This window comes from Balaenoptera acutorostrata, chromosome 19 (assembly GCF_949987535.1).
Source record: "Balaenoptera acutorostrata chromosome 19, mBalAcu1.1, whole genome shotgun sequence".
Classification (NCBI taxonomy): Eukaryota; Metazoa; Chordata; class Mammalia; order Artiodactyla; family Balaenopteridae; genus Balaenoptera; species Balaenoptera acutorostrata.
Genome location: NC_080082.1, coordinates 62148164 through 62154572, shown reverse-complemented (window position 1 = coordinate 62154572; position 6409 = coordinate 62148164). Strand labels below are relative to the sequence as shown.

The window sequence follows — 6409 nt, the reverse complement described above, 5'->3', positions numbered from 1 at the left end:
GCTACAGGCGAGGGGCGGGGCATGGAAAGCAGCCGGAGCAGCCAGGGCTCAGCCTCCGCGAGCTTAGGAGCTCCTAGCGGCAGCGGGTTGCCCACACACGGGGCTGAAATCTGAGCGGGTCCGGGGACGCTGCAACTTTGGAGGATGTGCACCCGCTGGTGGCGTTGTAAACTCTGCGCCTGCGGGATAGCTGAGAGGATTACTGGGGCTCCAGTGGCTGGGGTGGGTCTGATGTTAGCAGCGCCCACGGAGGTGAGGCCGGGGTGTGGGTTGATTCCGTAGCTCCCAAGGCGGGTCCAGGTGCGCCACTACGGTGGGTCCCGGAGCCTGACTCAGGCAGATCTGCTCCTGTGGCTTTGTGAGTACAGCGCCTGAGGGACATCCAGGCCAATTGCCTGCGTTCCCGTGGCTGAGGCGTGGCCGAGGGCATTGCCAACAACTCTGTGAGCACGCAGGGGTGACACGCGACTCCACAGAGTGCACTTCCTGGTGGGCAGCTCCTGCGGAGGAATACTCATTGGCTCCTCTCCCAGCAGGAGTGCTGCAGTGCCACCTAACCTCACGCTGAAGCTCAGAGTGGGTATGGAGCCTCGACTCCAGCAACTGGGGAGCAGACCCAGCCCCCGAAAGGGCTGTGACAACCACGGAGCAAAGAGGAGGCCCCATTCAACATCCAGTGCAGCCTCCGGTCACCACCACTCCAATCACATCCCCTGTCGAGGGGATAACACACAGCACACAGTGAGAAAAGACATGGCGGAAATCCATACTAAAATCTGCCCTCACACCAAAAATACTAGACTCACGTGGGCTACACAGGAATGCTCCCACATAAAAACAGCCATTGAAGACCACATTAGATAAAAAGGAACCCTCAGACTGTTGGTGGGAATGTAAATTGGTGCAGCCACTATGTAGAATAGTACAGAGGTTCCTTAAAAAACTAAAAACAGAGTTACCATCTGACCCAGCAATCCCACTCCTGGGCATATATCCAGACAAAACTATAATTCAAAAAGACACATGCAACTGTATGTTCACAGCAGCACTATTTACAACGGCCAAGACATGGAAGCAACCTGTTCATCAACAAATGAGTGGATAAAGAATATGTGGTACTTATATACAATGGAATATTACCCACAAAAAAAATGAAATATTGCCATTTGCAGCAACATGGATGGTACCTATCGATTATCATATTAAGTGAAGTCAGACAGAGAAAGACAAATATTATGATATCACTTATATGTGGAATCTAAAAAATGATACAAATCAACTTTTTTACAAAACAGAAACAGACTTCAGACATACAAAATAAACGTATGGTTACCAAGGGGGAAAGGGGGAGGAAGAATACATTAGGGGTTTGGGATTAGCAGATACAAACTACTGTATATAAAATAGAAAAACAACAAGGTCCTACTCTATAGCACAGGGAATTATATTCAATATCTTATAATAAACGATAATGAAAAAGAATCTGAAAAATTATATATATATATAACTGAATTCATTGCTGATGTACAGAAACTAACACAATATTGTAGATCAACTATACTTCAATTTTAAAAAAGGACCAAGCCATGATTGGAAGCTTTGAATTTTCAACCCTACCCTCCATTATTTCAGAGGAGAGGAGTAGGGCTAGAAAAGAAGGTAATAATTGATCAGGCCTACTTGAGGAAGCCTCCATAAAATCCCAACACTAGCTGGTTCAGAAAGCTCCACGCTGGGAGGGTGACACACCCCAACTCCACAAGGATAGGTCCTGCACTTGGGTCCATCCCAGAACTCACCCATGTTATCTTTTCATGTGGCTATTCATCTGTATCCTTTATCATATCCTCTAATAAACTGGTAAACGGAAGTGTTTTCCTGAGTTCTGTGAGGTGCTCCAGCCAATTCATTGAACTGAAAAAGAGAGTTCTTGGAAACTGATACATAACCAGTTAATAAGAAGCACAGGTGGATAACCTGAACTCGCGACTGGCATATGAAATGTGCCGGAGGGGAAGTCTTGTGGGGTCTCCATGTTATTTCTGTGAAGACAGGGTCAGAACTGAGTTGCATTGCAGGACACCCAGCTGGGGTTGTATGGACTTGCTTGTTGTGGGGAAAATCCCCACACGTTGGTGACCAAAATTGTCAAAAGTGCTCTGTGTAAGGGTGGTTGTAGTGTCAGCATAAAGGAGACACAGAGGAAAGAAACACACAGCAGGAAGGTCTGAATTTTCCTTCCACAGGAGGAAGAAAACTGAGGGGTTTTGTTTTGTTTTGTTTTTCAAGAACCCACCTAATGAGAGAATTTTACAGTCTTCAAAGTGCACATTCTGCAACAGCAAGACAAACCATATTTCTGGCTACCAAACACATCTTCATAAATTGTAAGAATTCAAGTTCTACCAAATGTTTCTATGACCACAATGGAATTAAAATAGAAATCAATAACAGAAAAATCTCCTGGAAATCAAATATTTGGAAAATAATGATCTACCTGTAATTTTGGGAAAAGGAGGAAATTCGAATGTATTCTGAATTGAGTGAAAATGAAAACTGAATATGTCAACATTTGTAATTTGCCACGAGAGCAGAAATTTTTGAAAAAGCACCCATGGAAAATATTTTCAACATCACTATCTAGCAAGTTATGAGACTTCAGCATTTCCTGTTTCTGCCATGAGAACACCAGTCTGCCTTCAGGGCGGTCATAGAAAAGGAAGCGTCTCTAATATACACTGGTGACGTTCATTAGGAACTTTTAATTATTCACAGGATTGGCAAATGGGAACAAAGTTTTTCAGAAACATTCTCAGCTCACCAGCTGTACACTGTAGTTGTACTACAGTTGAATTGATGTTGAATATGAAGTTCTAGGAGATGGTATGTCAGAATCACAAACATATCTCAGAGACGGGCTGCCAACCTCCCCGACCGACACCGATACACCACACGAAGTCCTGGCAGCAGGAAGGACTCACGTGAGTATTTACCTATTGCAGTCTGAGTGGCAGAGTCTGTAAGGGAAAGAGGTTTATGAGGAGTCGGGAAAGCATTCCCATGTCAAACAAGGATTTCTCTAGAGGAGAAACTAATCTCCTGAAACAAAACCCCAGGCATATTTTGGAGATGTTGGGTATTTGGTTCCAGAGCACCCCAATAAAGAAAATACTGCAATTAAATCGGTCACATGAATTTCGTACATTCACAGTGCTTATGAATTCATGTTTATACTTTTCTGTAGACTATAAATTGTGCAATGGCAGTACAAAATGTTAAATAAAGGATACATTATTGCTGCAATCTCTTTAAGGAGGCAGCCAAGTAGATGCAGACACACAGATCTCTGTGAAGACCCTGAGGGCGTTCCACCTGGCCGGCAGCCTTGGATTTTTGCGGGCAAAGAGGTGGAGGATGGTCGTACTCTCTCAGAATACAATATCCAGAGAGTCAACCCTGCACTTGGTGCTTTGCCTGAGGGGTGGCATCATGGAGCTGTCCCTCAGCAGCTCGCCCAGAAACACAACTGGGACAAGAGGACCTGCCCCACGTGTTATTCTTCCCTGCATCCCCATCCTGTCAACTGCCCCATGAAGAACTGCGGCCAGGCCAGCAACCTGTCCCAAGAAAAAGATCAAATAAGACCCGTCCACAGGCTTCTCCTTTGCCAGCGGGGCGGCCTCCTTCCCAAGCAGCAGGCATTTCATTTCACAACTTAGTATTATTAAGATTACTGGTCACGGGACTTCCCTGGTGGCACAGTGGATAAGACTCTGCACTCCCAGTGCAGGGGACCTGGGTTCGATCCCTGGTCAGGGAACTAGATCCTACATGCATGCCGCAACTAAGACCCAGTACAACCAAATAAACAAATAAATTAAAAAAAAAAAAGATTACTGGTCACAGACAACATAACAAATGTAATAATAAAGAGAAAGTGTGAAATATTGAGAGAATTATCCAAATGTGACAGAGACACACAAAGTGACCAAATGTTGCTGGAAATATGGTGCCAAAGACTTGCTCCACACAGGATTGCCACAAACCTTCAGTTTAGGAGGGGAAAAAAAAAAAAAAACAGTATCTGTGAAGCTCAATAAAGCAAAGTGCAATAAAAACAATTATGCTTGTAATGACATAATAGGAAGTTACCATAACCACAATTACATATGAAGTCACTTAAAAATGGCAAGAGATGCAAAATTAAATACAGATGTTGAGTAGTTGAAGGATAGAAATAATTAGCCTTGTTAGTGTAGCAACTTGATTAAGAGATTTGTTTTTAAAGCTGGACAACATGGATTCAACTCCTGATTCAGTCACTTGCTGGGATGGAACTGAATGGGTCTAAATCTGTCTTTGTCCTAAAATCCTTCATTTGTGAAATGAAAGTAAACGTCAGTGCTTTTTTCAGACATGAAAATTCAGTAAGTTATTGGGCATAAAGCCTTAATAACAGTGACTCTTGAACTGTGAAAGGAAAGATAATACAAATCAAAATTAAGATCACTTATCCAAGGAAAACATTTTATTTTTGGTCAGGATCAAATTCTAAGTGGAGGATATCTGGTGTCAGTTGTCATGGTATGAGAAGCACAAATATTTTCTCTGCAGAATTCACTGATTCTGAATGTGAATACCAATCACTGCGAAGTGTCAGAATGGCTTCTAGATATTTGGCAATGGAGATTGTCTCCTTGTCAAAAACTATAGTTGGAATCTTGCGATCTTTGTTATTCATCCTTATAATTTCATTCAGTTTGTAACAGGGAAGAGTCAATCCTGACTCCATGTTGAATCTGTTTTTTACTTTAACCTTTGCTTCCTGTTGCATTTGTTCACTAAAAGGATACTGTCTATACACAACGGCCTACCTCGGGAACCCTGCCCATCTGCCTGAATGTTAAACCAAAGCGCCTTTGTTCAGGGAAGAATCCTGACCCTGTCCACCTGTGAATGGCTGCTAGACAGAAGAAATTAACACATCCCCTCCCCAAGGCTGGCCATTCCAGGAGATATTTGCAAGACTTATGGCCTTTTTACTTTACTTCCCCACCTCCTCTGCCTCTCTTTTCTATAAAAGAAACTGGCATCCAAACCCCAGTAAGATGGTTTTTTTGGAGACACTAGTCTGCCATCTTCTCGGTCTGCCAGCTTTCCGAATAAAGTTGCTGTTCCTTGCCTCAACACCTTCCTCGTCTCCCGATTTACTGGCCTGTTGTGTGGCTAACAGAGCAAGCTTGGACTTGGTAACAAGTTCACTGTTTGTTCAACTCCACAAACTTGATTTTCAAACACCTGACCATAGCCAACTCCCAAGGTAAGATTTCACTTCACCATTTGGCCATTCCAGTTCTTCCATTTAACTGAACCCCTAAAAGAACACTCTTCTATCATGTTTATAGTGCCCCTACTTTGTACACATCATTGCATTATGAGCATATTCACGTCACAGAGTCCCCAAACAACCCACAGATTTATACATCCCTTGGTGTAAAATGGGAATATGTCTGGGAGGAAAAAATAATGCTAAAGAAAAGGGGTATTTTAAAAATATATATATTACAGTAGAAAATAAACCATGTAGGGAATTCCTTGGTGGTCCAGTGGTTAGGACTCAGTGCTTCCACTCCACGGCCTGGGTTCATTCCCTGGTCGGGGAACTAAGATCCCACAAGCCATGCCGTGCTGCCAAAAAAACAAAACAAAACAAAAACAAACAAAAAAATCAAAAGAAAAGAAACCATGTAACCTATTGCTTAATACAATGATTATAATCAAAATTTTAATAGCCTTTGGATAACTGCTCTTCTGGTAAATTGCTTAGATTATCTAAATAACAGTTCCACGCATTAATTTTTATTAAACGAGGGTAAAAATATCTTAGGCAATTTATTTAAATAGTATTTTACAAACTTTTTCAACAACCCTATTGAACAATGGAACATATGTCTGCTGCAGGGGGAAAACTGTAATGAATTAGTAGCATGAAGAAAAGGATGGTGAACTTCCCTGGTGGTCCAGTGGTTAAGAATCCGTCTTCCAATGCAGGGGACGTGACTTCGAGAGCCCGCACGCAGCAACCAAGAACCGGCGCTCCGCAACTAAGACCGACGCAGCCAAATAAATAAATAAATATTTTAAAAAAAGGAAAACTATGGTGTATCCTAACCAAGAAATCAGGAGTAAACATTCAGTGTTTTATTAAAGAGTCTGACTCCATTTTTTGATGTTTGATTACTGACACCTTCTAAGTCTCACAACCTCTTCCTATCCTGCTTCTCTGGGCAAGCTGATAAGGAAGCCTAATGGATCCCTCCTGTGATGCAAACTGGAAGTTCAAACCATATGCATATCCTCCAACAAGCCTCAAATAGTGATCACATTAACAAACCAAGCCAGTGACCAT

At 42.6% G+C, this 6409-nt stretch overlaps 1 protein-coding gene across 1 annotated transcript in view; it reads left to right on the top strand.

Moving 5' to 3' along the window:
* The window catches only part of LOC114235400 (zinc finger protein 665-like), a 427904-nt gene that overhangs the window by 139443 nt on the left and 282052 nt on the right, over positions 1-6409 (top strand). The gene's annotated exons all lie outside the window — the stretch shown is intronic.